Source organism: Belonocnema kinseyi, chromosome 7 (genome assembly GCF_010883055.1).
Source record: "Belonocnema kinseyi isolate 2016_QV_RU_SX_M_011 chromosome 7, B_treatae_v1, whole genome shotgun sequence".
Lineage (NCBI taxonomy): Eukaryota > Metazoa > Arthropoda > Insecta > Hymenoptera > Cynipidae > Belonocnema > Belonocnema kinseyi.
Genome location: NC_046663.1, coordinates 12,609,483 through 12,632,317, shown reverse-complemented (window position 1 = coordinate 12,632,317; position 22,835 = coordinate 12,609,483).

Sequence of the window (22,835 nt, the reverse complement as noted above, 5' to 3'; positions counted from 1 at the left end):
CGATGTCGTAAATATGTCCTCAAATTTTGTGCCCCCCGGGGAACTACAAATTATAGCACTCAGAGTGAAACACTTACGAATTTTAAACTATTAATAGTAGAGTTTAAAATTTTTTACTTCAAACTTTCAATAATTTACGCAATTTTCAATTGAGAATTTTTTAATTGAAAACCGTCAAATTGTAAAATTTTGAATTTTTAAACCTTATGTATTGTGTTTTAAATTATTAAAAATGTAAATGGAAGATAATAAAAAGTGCTACACGATGCCGTTAGCAGTTTTTAGTAGAAATTTTTTTTGATTGTTCATATTGCCTCAAACCAGACGCACAGAAAAGATTTGGATAACGGGTTTGATTTTAGAGTAACAAAATCCTTCGCAGGCACATGGTCCGTTCTTTGTGTACAAAAACCTTGGTCTTGCTGCAATTCTTTCTAAATTAATTTAGGCTCAATATTATATTTTGAATGTATTGATATATATTTTCTACAATAAAGTCAATACAGTTTTCAGTAAAAAACTAATAAAACCTTAAATCTTTAATAAATCTTGAGATCCCTGAACTTCCTGAATTCCTTGAATTGTGGAAATGCCATAAATTCTCTGAATTCATTGAAATCTCTGAATCGCTAGAATCCTCTGAATCCCATGAATTCTGTGAAATAATTAAATTCTATAAATGCCTTAGATTTTTGGAATGCCAGGAATTATCTGAATTTCTTGAATTCTATGGATCCCGTACATTCTCTGAATCCCTTGAATTCTCTGAATTTATTGAACTCTCTAAATCACGTGAATCCTCTTAGTCACTTCAGATCTCTAAATTCCCTTAATTACCTCAATTCCTTAAATTCTTTGAATTCCTGAAACCTCTTCAATTCTCAGAATTCCTTAAAATTCTTTAAATCTCTGAATATCTTCAATTTTCTGAATTCGATTAATTCACAGAATTTTTTTAATTCTATGAAATCCAAGAATTCTGTGAATTCTTTGAATTCCATGAATTCTCTGAATTCCATGAATTCCACGAATTCTCTTAATTCCATGAATTCTCCTTATTCCACGAATTCTTTGAATTCATAGAATTCACTGAACGCATTGAATTCTCTGAATTCCTTAAATTCTCTGCATTCCTTGAATTTTCTGAATTTCACGAGTTCCTTGAATTATGCGGATTCCTTGAATTTCCGGAATTCTGTGAATTCCTCTAATTTCTGGATTTCCTTGAAATCTGTGTATTCCTCAAGTACTTTGAATTCCTTTGATTTTCTGAATTCAGTAAATTTTAGGAAATCAGCAAAATATAGGAATTCAGAGAATTCAAAGAATTCAAGGAATTCCAGGAATTCAGAGAATGCAATCAATTAGGAAAAATCAAGGGAATCCGATACTTTAAGGGCTTAGGGGAATTCAACGAATCTGGAGAATTTGCGGAATGCAGATAATCCAAGGAATTAAATGAATCCAAGGAATTCAGTCCATGCAAGTCATTTTGCGAATTTATGGAATTAACCGAATTTGCGAAATTTAGAGAATTGGAGGGATTCAGAGAATTCATGCAAATTACAGAATTAAAGGAATTCAGAGAATTCAATAAAATTCGCAAAACGCGGAGAAATCAAGGGATTCGAAGAATTTCAGAAATTACAAAAAAATTGAATTGAATTGAAAACTCCTTGAATTAGGGTAAGGGAGGCACCGCTAACCAATTAACAGTGGATGATTTTTTTAAAGTTTAAAAGAAGTTGAATTGTTCCATTTTTATCTCATTTCGAGTTCTACATTATTTTATATCATACTTCTATAAGTATTATTTACATACAAAAAACAATGATTTGGCAAATTAATTAATTTTAACAAGCTGTATTTCGTCGGCTTTGCCCGTCACCGGAGGGCAAAGCAGACTGTTGTATTTTACGTACTGGAAAATTACTTTTCAAGACATCCAACAAGAAGAATAAGTTATTTTGAATAATAATAGAGATAGCTACAATATCACCTCTTATTCGTTCACATTCTACTAGAAACGGACTTTCCGGAATGTTTTTATCGTCACAATGCAAAAAAACTACATCCCGACCGGATTGATGATAACAATATTTAATAGTTCCTTCCATCATTGCCGATCATTTATCGACGAAACTTGTGACAAATGTATCGCCTAAGTACTTGTAAATATTATTTTCGTCGAGTCTTCCCCCCTGGTGAGGCTGGCGCAGTCTCTCCTTACCTTATATGAATTTCTTAATTTAACTGAATTCCTTTATTTTTCTGAAATCTTGGAGTTACTCGAATTCTCCTAATTCCTTGAATTCTCTGAATTCACTGAATTTTATGAATTTCCTAAATCCCTCGAAATCTCTTAATTCCCTTAATATATGAATTCCTTGAATTTTAGAATTCGTTGAATTTACTTAACTCCGTGAGTAAATTTTTAATAAATTTTAAGTCGACTTCGCAAGTCTTTCATATTATAAACAAGGAACCGAATTACTTTTGTAAATTAAAATTTAATACAAATTACATCTTTTGTATAAAGCAGATTTAAAAACACAAATATGCGAATAAATATATTTAAAATAAAAAATCATGAGACAAAATATGTGGTCATTATTGAGGCTAAGGCTTCTCTTCTTGCCGTTATAATGAATTTCCCTTTTTGTCAATTTTATAAATTAAGTTAAAGTTCAATTCATTTCAAACTTAACTTATATCTAGAAAATGCATTAGAGGTTAATTACATTTAGGGTAACGTTTTTTATTCTTTCTTTTGAGATATTTTATGGATGATTGCCGAAAAGTTGAACATTCTAGACATTTAGGTATTCGAAAAAAAATCATTTTGAAACCACCTAAAATATTTGTTTGTAAATGAAGTATAATCCGAAACTGTATAAAGATATACAACTAAGAACCCTTGATTTTTATCCTTTTTAGCTTAATACAAGTAACTTTTGTGAATTTCAAATATTTTAAAAATGGTGTGAATATAGATTTATATTTATATAGAATTATTACTAAATAAAGTTCAGAAATGCGATTGAATTTTCACAAATAAGAAACAGTATAATAAGAAATATATAAAGGATATAAAAAGAAATAAATTTGTATTATTTATTTATTCAATGAAAAATCTCTAAAAATGCTTTGGAATCTTTACAAATACCCCGAATAATCTAAAATATTTGAAATGCTTTTATATCTTTTGAAATTGGTTAAAGATATTAATAATGACAAAGAATTTGAAAAAATACTCTAAAATATTTCAAATTATGTCATTATGTGAATTTTCAAAATTCAAAAAAAATCATCAAACTCAAGGAATTCAGATAATTTTAGGAATACAAACAATTCATGGAATTTAGGTAATTCAAGGGATTAAGAGAATTAATGAAATTCAGTGAATTCAATGAATTAACTAAATTCCAGGAATTTAGATAATTCAAGGAATTCAAAGATTTCAAACAATGCAGAAAGTTCACGCAATTGAGAGAAAATAATGAAATTCAGTGAATTCAATGAATTTAGTGAATTCCAGGAATTTGGATAATTCAAGGAATTCAGAAAATTCGAGGAATTCCGAGTATTGAAGGTATTCAGTGTATTCCGGGAAGTCACAAAATTCAAGAAGTCCAAATAATTCAAGGAATTCCGACAATTCAAGGAATTCGGATAATTCGCAAGATTCAGTAAATTCAAGTAATTAAGAGGATTCCTAGAATTAAACGAACCTAAGGAATTCCGAGAGTTTAAGAAATTCAGGGAATTCATGATATTCCTTGAATTCAATGAATTGAGAGAATTTAAGTCATTCCTTAAATTCAAGGAATATAAAGATATCAAGGAATTTACAAATATCAATAACACAGCCACACAAAAAAAAGTTTGCGGATCTGGTAAGAACACACACGTATTCCTATTGATTTTGGGGCGCTGAATTGAAATACGGTATCAAAAATCACCCGTCATGTCATCGTTGAGCCACAACCTCAAAAAATGACGAAAAATCATGCACTGAGGCAAATTAATTTCAAAATAATGCCAGTGATGCAAATTTTCACTTCACAAACATGTCGACAACTGTGAGGGATCAACCCTTGCCTGATATCAACTTATTTAACATAACTTTACCCAAGAGAACCTGACCTCACCTAACCTGAATTAACAGAAATTTATTGAACTACACGTAAAGCTCTGGAAGCATATTTTCCCAATAGCAAATGTGTGCTACTTCGAATAAGTCAACACTAGCCTAACCTAGAAATAAATCTAACCTAGCCTGTCCTAACCCAACCTCACGAAACACAATAAAACTGATTGTGTTGGTCCGTTGTGTTTGCGGTACCGTTTGAATCAGCTTGGGCTTAACCTGCAAAGAGGTCAAACCTATCCTAAACTAAAAAAAAAACCTGACTTAACCGAATCTAACCTAACTTAACTTCACGTAACGCAATTAAACTTATTGTTTAAATCAGCTTATAAATTCAGCTTCGGCTTCACCTACATAGAGGTTTAAGCTATCCTAATCTAACAAAACCTGACCTACCCTAACCTAGCCGAATTAAATTCAACCTCACGTGTAGCTATGTAAGCGTACGGTTCTCAGTCTTAAATGTATGCTATATTCAATAGGTTAACTCGATCTTAACCTACTAATGAATCTAACTTAACACAACCTAACGAAATTTTGCTTCACGCAACACAACTTAAGTGTTTCCGTTGTAACACAATAAAATTTATTTCATTGTACTACAGGTGGTTAAAAATTTAGACGCACATTACTCATTTGAAGAAAACCAGAACTACAAGTAGAATTGACCAGGGACTCAGCCAATGTGGATCCGTTGCCCACCGTCACCACGTGGATGTGCCCTGGTTACAGACGCAGGCGAAAAATGCTAGCAACAATCGGTTACGAAAATCCAGACATTTACTGCTATTAATTTCAAAATATGAATGTACGCAAGAACAGGGTTGTCAGCGTAATCGGTTAGGTTAGGTCAGATTTTGTTAGATTAGGATAGGTTAAACCTCTATGTATGTTAAGCCGAAGCTGAATGAAGCGGTACCGCAAACACAACGGGACAACAAAATCAGTTTAATTGTGTTTCTTCAGGTTAGGTTAGGTTAGGTTAGGCTAGGTTGGATTTATTTCTAGGTTAGGCTCTAGTTGACCCATTCAATCTAGCACACATTTGCTACTGGGAAAATATGCTTCCAGAGATTTACGTGTAGTTCAATAAATTTCTGTTAATTCATGTCAGGTGAGGTCAGGTTCTATTGGTTAAAGTAATGTTAAATAAGTTGATATCAGGCAAGGGTTGATCCTTCACAGTTGCGGACATGTTTGTAAACTGAAAACTTGCATCACTGGCATTATTTTGAAATTTATTTGCCTCAGTGCATGATTTTTCGTCATTTTTTGAGTTTATGGCTCAATCATGACGTGATGGGTGATTTTTGATACCGAATTTAAATTCAGCGCCCCAAAATCCATAGAAACACGTGTGTCTTGTTACCAGATCCACACACTTTTTTTTTGTGTGGCTGTGTAATTAAGAAAATTTAAGGATTTCAGAGAATTCAAGGAATTTGGTTAATTCTAGGAATAAGTGAATTCCGGAATGTAGAGATCGCAACAAATTCAGATAATTTGAGGGTTCCAAGCATTTGAGGAATTCAGAGAAATATTGAATTAGGAAAATTCGAGGTATTTAGCAACTTTAAGGCATTCCGTGAATACAAGGGGTTCAGAAAATTGAAGGGATCCGGAGTATTCAAGGAATACCGAAAATTCAATAAATTCAGAGAGTTCAAGGAATTCAGATGATTCAAGGAATCCAGAGAAACATTGAATTAAGAGAATTCTAGGTATTTAGCAACTTCAAGGCATTCCGTTAATTCAAGGGGTTCAGAGAAGTCGAGGGATCCACAGTATTCAAGAAATTCAAAGAATTAAAGGAGTTCATATAATTAAAAGAACATATAGAATTTAAAGAATTTAAAGATTCAAAGGAATTCACCTATTTTAAGGAATTCAGAGAATTTAAGGAATTCAGAGTGTTCATGGAACACTCGACTCAATTATTCTCTAAAATACTTAAATGCTTTGAAGTCCTTGAATTCTCGGAATCCCTTGAATTCTCCGGATTCCTCAAATTCACTGAATTCTTTGTATTCCGTAGGTTCAAAAATTCAGAGAACTCGAGTTATTCACTGAATTAAGAGAATTCGAGTTTTTTTGCGAATTAAAGGAATTAAACAAATTCGAGAAATGCAGAAAATTTAAGAAATTCAGATAATTCAAGAGATTCCGCGAAGAATTCAGATTATTCGACATATTCACAGTATTCAAGGAATTCAGAGAATTAAGGAAATTAACAGGATTCAAGGAATACAGAGAATTCAAGGGATGCAATTAATCGATCGTATTCAAGGAACTCATAGATTTGGTTACTTCAAAGCATTAATATAATTCAAGGAATTCAAATAAATTCATATTTCAGAGAATTCAATCAATACACGGTATTCCGTGAGCTCAAGGAATTCAGAAAAGAAACTCAGAAAATTGGAGGAATTATGAGATTTATTGGATTGAAAAGATTCAATGGATTCAGATCATTCTAGAAATTACGAGAGTTTAAGGACCTCAGAGAATTCATGGAATTAGGCGAATTAAATTCAGAGAAGTGCAGGAATCTTCCAATTTCCGAAAATTTGCTCAGTTTCTTGAAATCATTGAATTCCTTGAATTCACGGAATAAATTGAATTTCCTAAATTCCTTGAATTCACGGAATAATTTGAATTTCCTAAATTCCTTGAATTCACGGAATAAATTGAATTTCCTAAATTCCTTGAATTCACGGAATAAATTGAATTTCCTAAATTCCTTGGATTCACGGAATAAATTGAATTTCCTAAATTCCTTGAATTCAAGAATACATTGAATTTCCTCAATTGCTTGAATTCGATGAATTTCCTTAATTTCTTGAATTCAATGAATTCCATGAACATTCTGAATTCCTTAAATTTTGTGCATTCCTTAAAATAGGCGAATTCCTTTGAATCGGTAAATTCTTTGAATCCTATACGTTCTTTTAATTATATGAACTCCTTTAATTCTTAGAATTTCTTGAATACTATGGATCCCTCGACTTCTCTGAACTCCATGAATTCACGGAAGGCCGTAAAGTTGCTAAATACCTTGATTATTCAAAATTAATTGCTTTAATTAATTACTTTGTTTCCTTGTATTTTCTAAATTTTTTGAATTCTCCGAATTCCTTGAATTCTCTGGACCTCTTGAGTTCCTTGAACCCCTTAATTTCACGGAATGCCTTAAAGTTGCTGAATACCTCGAATTCTCCTGATTCAATATTTCTCTGAATACCTCAAATGCTTGGAAACCCTTAAATTATCTTAATTTGTTGAGATCTCTACATTCCAGAATTCACTCATTCCTAGAATTGACCGAATTCCTTAAATTCTCTGAAATCCTCCAATTTTCTTAATTATTGATATTTGTGAATTCCTTGATATCTCTATATTCCTTGAATTTAAGGAATGCCATGAATTCACAAAATTCATTAAATTCAAGGAATATCTTGAATTCTCTGAATTTCTTAAACTCACGGAATTCCTTAGGTTCGTCGAACTCCATGAATTCTCTGAATTCCTTGAATTATCCAAATTACTGGAATTTACTAAATTCATTGAATTCGCTGAATTTCATTATTTTCCCTCAATTGCGTGAACTTTCTGCATTGTTTCAAATCTTTGAATTCCTTGAATTATCTAAATGCCTGGAATTTATTTAATTCATTGAATTCACTGAATTTCATTAATTTTTCTAATTCCTTGAATTCTCTGAATTTCTCGAATCACCTGGATTCCTTGAATTCTTTGTATTCCTAAAATTATCTGAATTCCTTGAATTTGATGAATTTTTCTGAATTTTCAAAATTCACATAATGATACATTTTGAAATATTTTAGAGTATTTTTTCAAATTCTTTGTCATTATCAAGATCTTTAACCAATTTCAAAAGATATAAAAGCATTTCAAATATTTTCGCTTATTTAGGGTATTTTTAAAGATTCCAAAGCATTTTTAGAAATTTTCTATTGAATAAATAAATAATACAAATTTATTTCTTTTTATATCTTTTATATATTTCTTATTATACTGTCTCTCATTTGTGAAAATTCAATTGCATTCCTGAACTTTATTTAGCAATAATTCTATATAAATATAAATCTATATGCATACCATTTGTAGAATGTTTAAAATTCACAAAAGTTATTTGTATTAAGCTGAAAAGGATAAAAATCAAGGATTCTTAGTTGTATATCTTTATACAGTTTCGATTTATACTTCATTTACAAACAAATATTTTGGGTGGTTTGAAAATGATTTTTTTTCGAATACCTAAATGTCTAGAATGTTCAACTTTTCGGCAATCATCCATAAAATATCTCAATAGAAAGAATAAAAAACGTAACCCTAAATGTAATTAACTCAACTTTTCTCTTTTTTCTCTTTGATGACTTCTGAAATTGATGCACTTAAATTCTTTATTTTTGTTATTTGCATTTTCATTACTTATAGCATTTTATGTCTTAAATTTCAAAATTTGATTTACAAATAATCCCTCTAATGCATTTTCTAGATATACAGTTATGTTTGAAATGAATTAAACTTTAATTTAATTTATAAAATTGACAAAAAAGGGAAATTCATTATAACGGCAAGAAGAGAAGCTTTAGCCTCAATAATGACCAAATATTTTGTCTCATTATTTTTTATTTTAAATATATTTATTCGCATTTTTATTTTTTCACATCTGCTTTATGCAAAAAATGCAATTTGTATTAAATCTTAATTTACAAAAGTAATTCGATTCCTTGTTTGTAATATGAAATACTTCCGAAGTCGACTTAAAATTTATTAAAAATTTAAGGTTTTATTAGTTTTTTACTAAAAACTTTATTGCCTTTATTGTAGAAAATATATATTTAAACAAAAATGGATCTTTTTACATTCGTTGAATTTGAGGAGTTCAGAAAATTCAATGAATTTAATGAATTCGAGGAATTCTAAAATTCAAGGAATTCATTTATCAAGGGAATTTAGAGATTTCGAGGGATTCATGAAATTCATTAAATTCAGTGAATTCAGAGAATTCAAGGAATTGGGAACATTCAAGTAAGTCAGAGAATTCGAGTAATTCCAAGATTTCGAAGAATTAAAGGAATTCAGTTAAATTCATATAAGGTAAGCAGAGGCTGCGCCAGCCTGGTCAGGGGGGAAGACCCGACGAAAATAATATTTACAAGTGCTTAGGCGATACATGTGTCACAAGTTTCGTCGATAAATGATCGGCAATGATGGAAGGATCTATTAAATATTGTTATTATCAATCCGGTCGGGATGTAGTTTTCTTGCATTGTGACGATAAAAATATTGCGGAAAGTCCGTTTCTAGTAGAATGTCAACGAATAAGAGGTTATATTACAGCTATCTCTATTATTATTCAACATAACTTATTCTTCTTGTTGGATGTCTTGAAAAGTAATTTTCCAGTACGTAAAATACAACAGTCTGCTTTGCCCTCCGGTGACGGGCAAAGCCGACGAAATACAGCTTGTTAAAATTAATTAAATTGCCAAATCATTGTTTTTTGTATGTAAATAATACTTATAGAAGTATGATATAAAATAATGTAGAACTCGAAACGAGATAAAAATGGAACAATTCAACTTCTTTTAAACTTTAAAAATATCATTGACTGTTAATTGGTTGGCGGTGCCTTCCTTACCCTAATTCAAGGAGTTTTAAATTCAATTCAATTTTTTTGTAATATCTGAAATTCTTCGAATCCCTTGATTTCTCCGCATTTTGCGAATTTTATTGAATTCCCTGAATTCTCTCACTTCCTTTAATTCCTTGAATTCTCTGAATTCCTTTAATTCTGTAAGTGGCATGAATTCTCTGAATCCCTCCAATTCTCTAAATTTCGCAAATTCGGTAAATTCCATAAATTCGCAAAATGACTTGCATTGGCTGAATTCCTTGGATTCATTTAATTCCTTGGATTATCTGCATTCCGCAAATTCTCCAGATTCGTTGAATTCCCCTAAGACCTTGTAGTATCGGATTCCCTTGATTTTTCTTAATTGATTGCATTCTCTGAATTCCTGGAATTCCTTGAATTATTTGAATTCTCTGAATTCCTGGATGTTGCTGAATTCCTAAAATGTACTGAATTCAACAATCAAAGGAATTCAAAGTATTTAAGGAATTCGCAGATTTTAAGGAATTCCGGAAATTAAAGGTATTCACAGAATTCTGGAGATTTAAGGAACTCACAGTATTCCGGAAATTCAATCAATTCACATAATTCAAGGAACTCATGAAATTCAGAAAATTCAAGGAATGCAGAGAATTTAAGGGATTCAGAGAATTCAAGGCGTTCAGTAAATTATATGAATTCAGAGAATTCGTGGAATTAGGAGAATTCATGTAATTGAGATAATTCGTGAAATTAAAAGAATTCATGGAATTCACAGAATTCATGGATTTCAGAGAATTGAAAAAATTCTGAGAATGAATGGAATTCAGAAAATTAAAGATATTCAGAGATTTAAACAATTTTAAGGAATTCTGAGAATTCAAGAAGGTTCTGGAATTCAGGTAATTAGGGAAATCAGAGATCTGAAGTAACTAAGAGAATTCACGTGATTCAGAGAGTTCAATACATTCAGAGAATTCAAGGGATTCAGAGAATGCACGGTACCCATAGAATTCAAGAAATTCAGATAATTCCTGGCATTCCAAAAATCTAAGGCCTTCATAGAATTCAATGATTTCTCAGAATTCATGGGATACAGAGGATTATAGGAATTTAGAGATTAAATTAATTGAAAATTAATAATTCCTGGCATTCCAAAAATCTAAGGCATTCATAGAATTCAATGATTTCACAGAATTCATGGGATACAGAGGATTATGGGTATTTAGAGGTTTCAATGAATTCAAAGAATTTATGGTATTTACACAATTTAAGGAATTCAGGGAGTTGGGAAATGCAGAGAATTCGAAGAATCCTGCGAATTCAGGAAAACCCGTGAATATAGGGAATTCAGAAAATTTTAGGAATTCAGGGTATTCAAGGAATTCAAAGAATACTCGGAATTTAGAAAAATCAAGGAATTCGGAGAATTGAAAATTTTAGAGAATTCAAGCGATACAGTGCAGTTAATGGATACAGAGCATTCAAGGCATTCAGTAAATGCAAGGCATTGATTTAATTCAAGGCATTCATATAATTCAAAGTATTCAACGAATTCAATCATATAAGAAAATTCAAGGAATTCAGATTTATTCATTTCAAGGGAGGGTTGGTTACAAAATTATTATTTTCCTGCAATCTAATAACATACTGCCAGTATAAACAAAGTTTACACTGCCTTGTGAATTATGAATTAATTTTTTTTTTTACTTTTTAAGTAAATATTCAAAAACTTTGAATGGTGACTTCACCTTGTAAATATGAATTTGGGCACGTTTAAAAAAATACGTGAAACATACTTCAAAGCCATATCAAACATTATAAAACTTAGAGGGATTCAATGTCACGAGAAAAATGTTTTTAATATAAAAATGCTGCGTATGGAGATGGATTGTCCCATACAATCACACCAAGTTTTATAATGTGTACTATACTTGTATATTTATTGAAAAATGTATATAAAGCACTCTATAACAACGATTACAACGATTAAAAGTTCTCAGGTGTCTGAGAAATCACCCCGCGTGAACTCACAAAACCAATTATCTATAGCTTGATATCTACAAGATATATACACGATATCTAACTACCTACAAATTGCAGAGACGCGTGTTATGGTATCTAAGTTGAATGCAATTCAAAATGTCGAAATTCTCAAATATGTCCTTTTGTCATTTTTCCTACGATATCTTGAATAGTATCGAAGGTGAAAATTAAAATCTCGTCAACATTGCTTAAAAAGTTTTGTAGCAAAAGATTGTTTTAAATTTAAATAAAAAATTTTCTTCTCTCTTTACGCATAAAAAATAAAACGAAAATTGTATTGAGCAATATTATGAAACGTTTTTAGCCTTTTATTTGTACTATTTAACTACTAATGCTATAATTTCACAATTTCTAGTTCATCAAATGGAAATTTCGATTTAAGAATTTAAATTTTTTGCCACTGCAGCAAAATATGAATAAACTTAAACTATATAGGAAATCGAAGTTTAACTTGTAGGCTAAGAAATCGTAGAATTTAAAATGCGCTGTTATTTAAAATCAATTTTTTGCGGTGTTAACATAGAAAATGATACCTTGATAACTGCGTTAAATAAATTTTTATATCAGCTTTACGTATTAATTACAATTCTTCTGTAATTTTCATCAACATCACTTGAGTTTAGGACAAGTTTTTAATAAAATATGTGATTTTTAAATTTCTATCTTGTAAAATATTAAGACGACAGATTATTAAAAACTTAAAAATGTCAAGTATACACTCTGTTGAAATTTCGCATATATTAGGATTGAATTTAACTCTTGTACTATAATTGAATGCATACCAATTATTTTTCGATTACATTTTTACTATAGAATACAATTTTTTTTCGAAGTTTTTTCACAAAATGACTGCCATTTATAGGCAGCAGCGGAATACACACTCACTTTTTACTTGTTTTACATAAATAATAGTTTTAAATTTGTCATTGTTTTTTGAAAAAAATCCAAACGTTTTTTACCAAATTACAAAACGAATACTTATTATGTTTATTGGCATTGTCCACATTTATTTTTATCACATTTCGATGTATATTGCCCGCTATTTAGTTCAAATTTAGAAAAAAATCGTTGTATTAAAAAAATGATATTTACAGGTTCGCTTTTTTCTAGAATATTCCATTTTTTCAACTCCTCGGTTAGAGGCAATAATAAATTTAATTTAACAGAGTTAAATGTTTTACACAATTATTATTACTTATGTCGTTCTCCTCTTAGAATAATGCTAGAATATTTCGTCTTTTTTTTAATTTAAACCGAGAAAAAGTCAAATATATTAATTAAAACAAATAGTCTATCAAAATAAAATTTACATTTAATATTACCCATGTACAAAATTTGAAGAATATTTCAAATACTTAATTCTTCATCGGAATAATCCAGTAACAAAAAAAAGATATTCTCACAAAATTAGCAGCTCTGATTTTTGTTATTATTTTTTCATAGCCTAAAAACTCATAGAAAAAATAAAACGTGTATAAAAGACCATAACCTTCTGGCATAAATATACAAAAAAAATATTTATTGATAATCATATACTTTTTAAACAATTAATTTTGTTACCATAAATTAATTATTAGCTCAGTGTCAAGAAAAACTGCAAATGGATAGAATTATTTGCAGATAGTAATATAAAAAATAATTAAGAATTGTTTAAACAATTTTGATTGTTAATTTGCTTTATTTTAATTGAAAAAGTGCTGAAAATGAAAATGTAAGAAAATGATATAATATTGTTAAAAATAAAAATAAATTGTTTACACAATTATTTTTCATAACTCAAATAAATGATTAACTCATTTTACTAAATGGACAGTTCACGGTGTTATTTGGGAGCCATGGATGCAGGTACGCTAAAAGCAATACGAACATACCTCCCAGACATAGCAACGCCACCTGAGGCGAGAACGTAGAGACTATATAATCTGCCATATATACTGGTGAGGTTACAGTCTCTAAAGGAATAAATACGACGATCCAACAAAAGCCTCGTGCACTCTAAGAACACGGAGTAACCCAAGGACAACCGCCTTCTGCATTTTTCCCGCAAGTGTTCTAGTATATTGTTGACACGCAGGGATGCTTTTTAGGCCATTAGCAAGTGAAAGCTTGGCACCTCAAAGAGCGCCGATGATAAGGACGATCAGTTTAACATAATATTCCGGGTACCATCGTTGCAACTCGCTTATAAGGTCTCGATACCTCTCTTTCTTTTCATTCTCCTTCAATATGTTGTTTTTGTCAGCTGGTGCTCAATATTCGATAAAGAACATGGTTCGCTTCTCGAAGTCAAGAAGAACCATGTCAGGCCTCGAATGAGCAACAGAAACAATTGTCGAGAATATAAAGTTCCAGTATATGCGGTACTTCCCATTCTCGACAATTGACTCAATTTCCCTAGGACCTTTTATAGGAGCGATATTAAGGTTAATGCCGTCGGAGTGACAGAGATGGTAATAAAGCACTCTTAGTGCCGCATTGTGCCTTTGAATGTAGGTTGTTCCCGCGTGAGTTGGACAACTAGGTAGTATGTGAGCTAAATGCTCGGGGTGTGCATGGTACGCCATGCAGCTATCATCGGGAATGTCTTGCCTCAAAATGTGGCGACGATATGTTAAGCTGGAAATGAAACCGTCTTGGCATGCAAAAATGAAATCCTCCGCACCAGACTTCAATCCGGGCAATTTAAAGATAGCAAACGTAAGCTCACAAGACATTGACTGATCCTTCTCATTTCTGTGGAAGATACCGTGCATCCTCTTATCGAAGAGCTGTTCATGAAAGTTTTTCTCTTGTGCTTTCTTAATCCGGGCTTTCAGGAGTGAGTACTCGAGATAGATAAGATTTGATGCATTTTGCTCACCCCTAATACTGAAGTTAAGTCCGAGTCTTTCAGCAGCCTCCTCCGCTGTTTTGGACAGAAGCGCTCGTTTGCCCACTTCTTCGTGATTCTTGACCATTTTAAGAAGAGGGTCTCTTTCATTTGCGACTAAATGTGCTGTACTCAGGATAATCCTGTTGTAAAGGCATTCAAGACTCAATATTCCGCGACCACCTTGACGGCGTGAGATGTACAGTCGCGGAACAGAACACTTAAGATGCATACTTTTGTTCATGTGCATACCTTCTTTCTCCCAATATCAAGGGATCTGAGCTCGCTCTTCGTCCATAGAACTACTCCAAATAAATAGAGTACTACCGGAAAGTCAAGCATGTTCGTTGCAGATAATTTTTTCCTCGCAGACTGTTCGAAACAACAAATCTGCCAGATGAGACTTTGTATCTGCTTCGGAGAGTATCCTTTATAGATGACACATCCTGATTGCGGCTCTGTGGCTCGCCAAGATATGCATAATTTTCTCCAGCGCAAAGGTGTCGTATAGCGCTTCTATCAACGAGCTTAGGATCATCAGGGATGCTATTAAGTTTTCTTTGCTTCAAATAAACCTTGGCAAATTTGTCTAACCCAAATTCCATTCCAATTTCCTTAGTAAATCGTTCGGCAATCCCTAGAGCTAGATGTGGTTGCTAGAGATAGTAGCAATAATGTAAGGCAAAAGAGGAGTGGGCTAATGGTGTCGCCCTGAAAGACACCTTTCTGAAAGGTGACCTAGTTGGTTGTGAGACGATTTTTTCCAGATAACATCTTGAATCTGGTTATCCAAGCGGCATCACTCTCTCCATGCGTTAAACGATTTGCGGATAAACCTTCAAGCTTTCCAAAAGACAGATGATAAGTCAAACGGAGGTCGAATCGAAAGCTTTCCGATAATCAATCCAGGCCATCGATAGTTCACGCTGATAGAATGCTGCATCTTTGCAGACACATCTATAGATCAGCACGTTCTCCCGCCATCCAACTACCCTTTTCTTTGATCCTTGTTGTTCATACATTTCTTGCCACACAGGTTTAATTTCTCGAACCATCCTATCATTTAGGATAGCTGTGAATATCTTTTACAGTGTGTTCAGACAAGTCATTAGCCTGTGATTCTTCTGGTCAACTAAGTTGCCTATTTTCGGCAGGAGTATTGTGCGCCCTTTCACCATCCACTCTGGAATCCGGTCTTCCGACTTTAAATATTAGGTGAAAATACGGGGCAAATGCTGAAGGGTTGAAGGAATCTTCTTCCACCAGAAGGTTTTGAAACAATCTGGTCCCGGTGCAGAATCTTTCTTCATCCCTCTAAATACTTTCTTCACCTTCTCGGTGGTGATGGGTGGGCATTCTTCATCAGGTGTTATAAGGGCATCACACAGCTCCTTGGGGCTATTTATGTTTTATGAGTCTTTGTCCAGTCTATGCTGCACTTCGTAGACTTTTCTCTAAAATACCTCGACCTTCTCTAGTTTGGACAAGTGATGGAAAGTAACTGGAGGGTCTTGGAAGAGTCAAGATGGGTCAGAGAGAAACTGTTGATTTTCTCTGACCCACCTCTCCCTCCGCTCTAGACTTCTCTTAGCGTCAGATAGTATCCGTATTCTCTCAGCAATATGTTGCCTGATGGTCAGCAGCTTTAACTTGTTATGTGTGCGGTAACGGGTCCGGAGTTCGCGCGCGAACTTTCGAACCTTGGCGGTAAAATTTCTGCCAGATGTGATGTGGTCAATCACACATTGAATGCGGGACGCGTACTGTCTTGCCCAGCCTATCTTTACGGCAAGTTGATGCATTCGTCTTTTGGTGTTATGATCAACCGTTGGTTTTGTTTACGGTTCGTATCGGCCAAAGCTCTCGGTGCATTAAACACACAATAATTAATAGCTCAGAGAGTGGATTCTTCAGAAAAATATCGACGAAGCTCGTTATCTATTTCAGCCAGATCTTTCGGCTTGAGAGAAACCTTGTGTTTGGTGTTTCTCCGGGGCATATAGCATCGCTCTTCCTCTATTGGCTGCTTGCCCGCAGTTATTCTTAGTGTCGCCTCTCCTTCTCTGTTACCGGCTTGTTCTTGCTGTGGTATGGTAGGCGTATTACTTACATAGCCCCTTTTCTAGAGTAGTTCGGCATGGTGTCGCAGACGTTACTGCGAAAAGTGCGATAGCTCCGGGTGTTTCTCGCACCACAGAGCATGCAGTCGTGCCATGTAACCCCGTTCAGGGGCTACACTCGCATCGAAGCATTCAAGCAAATCATGATTCAGTTGCTCCGTCCACCTAAAAATCCCGAGATTTCGCCGATCCACCACATTCAATTATTTTTATTGGCACCCCCAGCTCTAGAGTGGTCGGCATTGTTGGCCAAACCATTGTCGGGAGCCCTGCGCGTTCTGTTGTTTTGAACCGCGTTTGCTACAACTATGTTTGGTGTTGTCACTGTTGTACCCACGAGAAACTAGGGAATGGGAATCGTCCAGCCTTGTAGAGCCCCAAATACAAGGATAAGGCTGCGTACTTTGAGAGTTCGCCCGGTATCCCAGAGTCACCGTTCTAAACACATCACTTAGGTGCGATTCAGCTTTCAGCACGGTTTTCACACCTCCGCTTGGGGCTTAGTTCCTTCGGGACCACTCCTAGACAATTGTCCGCTATTGCGTGTTTTTTTTTGTAACCATGTTCAGCAGAAACCTTTGGTACCGGGACCCTCTATCCGCAACACTATATTTCGTCTTTCACAACCTCAAAACTTGTTTCTATGTTGTTCTTCGGAATCCAAAAAATGTATTGATACAAACCTTCCTCTATGAGGAAGCAATAAGTTTAAAATCGTTTTTAGATTATAAGTTAAATAGTTACACTTTTAATGAAGGTCAAGACCTCATAAGAATACGAAAATAATCCACTTTCTGTTTATAAACTTTTATGAACGAAAATATTTTTTTATAATACTGGTACGCGATAAGTTGCGTAGTTGCATGACATACGAAGTAAGATTAACAATCGGCTTCCATTTTAAATTGCGAACAATCTAAATTTCACTTATTTTGATCAGCGGGCGTTCCTCTATGGATTTGATAGTGTTCTATATTTGCAAATATGTTTTTACATCATCATCGTAGCTTGAACGTTCATCATTCTTAACTCTCACACCTTATTGTATTTGCGATATTTGTTACTTTAATTATTGACGTGCACCATTTAAATTTGAGAGCACGCGAGATTTGATATTTAAATAATTAGTGTTTAATTTTTCCCAACACATATTGTCTGGCGACTCAACTCAGCCCACTGCTTACGCTCAGCTGCTACGTTACAGATTCGTTCGATTCTCGCTGTTTGTCGTTATTCGAACCAGCAATATCAAAGGGAGGGAAGCGCAGCGAGTTTTATATCGACGCACTGTTGTTAGGACGCCGAGCGTTCGCGTATGAATACATTGAACGGGTCAGGTTACGCTTTGCCCCACCTAGCGCTGTTTGATACTTCAATGTGGGTATTTCATACGTGCAGCTGCTTCGTTTTTGCATTTTGATAACCACAGATGCTAGTTGTTCAAACGAAGCGCGTCTAGTATTTGGAATTCTCAAGTTTTCTTGACATAAATTTGCAAAATTAAAAAACTTTGACATAAATTTCCAAAATTAAAAAAAAATTTAATTATGAAAATGCCCTATGTTTTGTAAGTGCTGAAACGTAAAGATCCGTTAAAAACCGGAGATAAAAATTTTGGATGAAAACATTACACTCTCATGAATGAGAATCTAAAAATTAAAATCGGCATTGTAATGCTTTAAAAAAACAATAGAATGCTTTGATTCTTAAAAAAAACTTTTAACCTACATTCCAAAAATTAAAAAATTTTATTTTTATTTGTGAGGCAATCCTCAAAAGTGAGATAGCTTTTTTTATTTTTGTTTTCACAGCCTTGACCAAGCCACCTATAATGCATATCATCATAACGTTTCATAATTCTAAAGGTTTTGTTGAACTACCTTTTTAATCTAATAAATACGGAAATGTTAAGATCTGAAGAAAACAAACAATCTTTCTTATTCGACTGCCCTGATTAACAAAAATAAAAAATCTCTAGTTGTTTGACGTGTTTTAAAAAAGTTAGTTTATATGTCAACCATTTTGCGAGTCATTTACGGAAAAATCTTGAAAGTCGATACTTTATGGCTCCATCATTGTGCTAATTCCATGAAAAATGAAGATAAGTTCTGTCATTCTATATCTCACGTTCGTGGGATTTGCTTATTCTAAAGGCAAGTTTACTATAATATTATAATTAATATTAATAATAAACGTAACCTATATATGCCCTCTATCATAATTAAATTCCAAAAGCGTTAGGTTTGGATCGATCATTTATGAATTTGCCAAACATTCAAATTCTCATGATTTAACAATAAAGAAAATTGAAAAAATATTTCTAAAATTCGAACTTTTTTGCAGAATTAAACGCAGAACAAGAACAAGAACATTCTGATGGAACAGTCGAGATACAATTCACGAACAAGGAAATAATTTCAGCGAGTTTCGTAGAAATTATCAAAACCAAAGTACCCTCGTGGATGATATCTCTAAAATCAGTCAAAAAAGGGACAGCTTTGGATCAGATGGTTTTTATACGAGATGGATCGGAAAGACATTTTGAAGGAAAATTAAATAGTAAAATTAGCATAAACGGAAACTATCCTGGCGGTGTAACTAGAGTTATTCCACTAATGGCTGAAATTATATTCGAAGATGATAAGATTTCTCGAATGGCATTAAAATTTAAACGTTATAGGCGACCAATTTTTAGGCCAAGTAGGTATATGAAGAGTATTACTTTTCCATATAAAAACCAGATTTATGTAATGATGGAGAACGGTAACATATACACGGGAGTACTGAAAACAGATTTAAGACGATGATTTTCCTCCGAGTGCACATCTTTAATTCTACTGTTTCAAAGATTATTCACTGGAAGTTGTGTTCCTTATGCTTTTATTTTAATTATGTAATCAATTCTTTTCTTTAAGGTTTTTTTTTTGCTTTCCATATATTCTATCTACTTATCATTAATTAGTAAATAATGTATAATTAATCGCATGAATAAATGACCATATTGAGCAACATCAAATCACTATTTATTCCGAATATTTCAAAAAAAATTGTGAAGATAAAGCAAATAAGGGAACTTTTGAGATTTAAAAATTTAGGTCAACAGTCTTTCTCTTTCCACTTTATTTAAATTATTATCTGAATAAAGTTGTGCAGCGACATGTCTAAGAAACTTCGAAATCATTGTGGGTGAAAGTCTAATTTTTTTAAAAACTTTATTTACAAATCCCCTATTTAGTTCCAATTTATTTGGCAGAGCTTGTATATTTTTGCAGATTTTTCAGCTTAAAATTCTAGATCCCAAAATTAAGAAAATAGAGTGATAATTAGCATCGAAAGAGAAATTAGTTCTCCTAAATCAAATTAATGCTTGGTTACCATATTGAACAGCATATGGAAAGCTTTAGATGAAACTTCAAACCAAAAATAAAGATAATGTACTAAATGTGGGTAGAAAAAAGTTGTTAAAGAGCTTTGAGGAGTTGGGATGGTTTATCTTAAACGAAAATATAGAGGAGGATGAGAAAGGAGAAGCTACATGCTCAGGAGGTAAAAGGCGAACGGTAGTTGATTATGTGATAGTGGATGATGAGGTAAGAGAGAAGGTCAAGAAATTAGAGGTAGGTGATTATATTGATCCGGATCCCTTTCCCTCAATAGTGACGTTAGAGGAACAAAAAAGCAATAAAATATGAATAGTGGGGAAGCGAATGTAAAAAGTTTGGGAAAAGGGGATTGGTCAAGGGAAGGAAAAGAAAAGTTTAGAAAGAAGGTCAGAAATATCAAAATGGGAGAGAGAAATGTGAACGAGGAGATGGAAAAGATTAAAGGAGAAATAAAAAAATAATTTGAGTGCACAAACAAAAATAAAGTTAATAAAGGCGGGAATAGAAGTGTATGGGATGAGGACTGTAGAGAAAAAAGGGGGTCAGAAAGTAATTAAGAAGGTCGAGAAAAAAAATGTACTAAGAAAGAGTATTGAAAAAAAAAGTATACTGAGTTGTGTGATCAAAGGAAAGAGGAAGAGAATAAAAGGTTTGAGGAAAAGGTGGGAAAGGCTAGGACGGAAGAAGGGGTATGGAAGGTAATAAATAGAGAGAGAGAGAAAGAAGAAAAAGAGTAAACTAAGATACTGAAATGGTCGAATGGAAAAAATATTTTTTGGATTTGCTGGACGGAGTAGGGAGAATAGTTAGAAAGGAAGAGAAATATGTTAGAAAAAGATATGAGGAAGAGTACGTAAAAAAAGTAGAAATAGATAAGGTTTCAGAAATAATGAAGGATGGAAAGGCACCTGGTATAGATGAGATTCCAAATAAAGTATGGAAATATGGATGGAAGAAACTAAAGGAATGGGCATGGATAATGTGTAATCGAGTATAGAGAGGAGAGGGATAGCTAGGAAGGAGTAGTGATACCAATAGTAAAGAAAGGTCGAGGAGGGAGAGTTGAAGAATATAGGGGTGTGACCCTGATGCCAACACTGTATAAAGCATATGTAATGATTTTGTCGGAGAAATTAATGAAAGAAGTTAAGAGAAAAAAAAGATAGAGCCACAAAATTAGACAGGGTTTAGAAACCGAATGGAGGTGTTGGACATCATATATGATATGAACTATCTAGTAAATAAGAGAATCAAATGGAAAAAAGTGGCGATGACATCCATGTTTGTGGACTTAAAGGCGGCGTTTGACTCATTAGACCAAGGCGAAATAGGAATAGTTATGGTTAAAAGGGGATAAGCGAGGGATTAATAAAGAGAGTATCGGAAATTTTTAGGGAGGCAAAAAGCAGAGCAAAGGTAGGAGATCAAGCAGGAGATAGTTTCTGGTTGGTGAGAGGAGTGAGGCAAGGATGTCCTCTGAGCCCACTTTTATTTAATATATTAATATCAGACTTGAAAGAAGAAATGAGAAGAAAAGGTTGGGGAGTAGTTATGATAGGAAAGGAAAAGATATATACAATAGCATACGCAGACGACATAGTGTTGATGGCAAAGGATGAAGGAGGGATGGCGGGCTTACTTACAGGATTAGAGAAACACTTAAATGGAAAAAAGTTGAATTTAAATGTATAAAAGACAAAGATAATGAGGTTTAGAAAAAGAGGGGGAAGGAAGAAAACATGGATGGTCAGATAAAAAGCGAATAAAGTTAGAAGAAGTATAAGAGTTTAAATATTTCGGATATATCTTGCAAACAAGTGGAGATCATAGAGCTTATATGAGAGAAAGGATCAAAAAAGCAGCAGGGTTAATGAGACAGATATAGTTAATAGGGAAAAAAGGTTTAAAAAAATTGATAAGAAGAATGTGGTTTATAAGGTAGACACTAGGTGCACAGTAGAGGACGCCAGGATATATCGAAAGAGAAGAAGCGCAAAGAGATAAGTTAAGTATTAGAGCAAGAGAGTAGGCATGGAAATTTGATTCGAAGCTGTGGGAGGGAAAGGGATGGGAGTTAGCAAGAAAGTCTTTGGTGGAGGTAGAAAGGAGGATAGGGAGGGCGATCGAATGAACGAGATGGGAAGAAGAAAGGAGAAAGTTCTTTGATGATAGAAAAACACAAGACAGCACTGGAGTAAACTATGAAGAATTGAAAAAAAGGAAAGGGAATGACAATTAATAGAAATACGGGGGATGATTTATGATTCAAAATACAATACATGGTATAAAATAATAGAAAAGGAAGGAGTAACAGAGTATTTGGTACAGGCCGGCAGACAAACAGAAATATAGGCAGAAATGCTGACTTACACACAAACATACAGAAAAGCAGAAAGACATACAGTCAGACATATACACATACATTCATATATACAGCCAGACATACAGACATACGTACGTGCTTATATACAGACAGACATAGTTAAATTCAGATATACAGCTAAACAAATACATACAGACACGCATACAGACTGACATAAATACAGACATATAGATAGACATACAGACATAGAGACAGGCATGCAGTGAGACAGACATACGTACAGGAAGAGATGCAAGAAACATA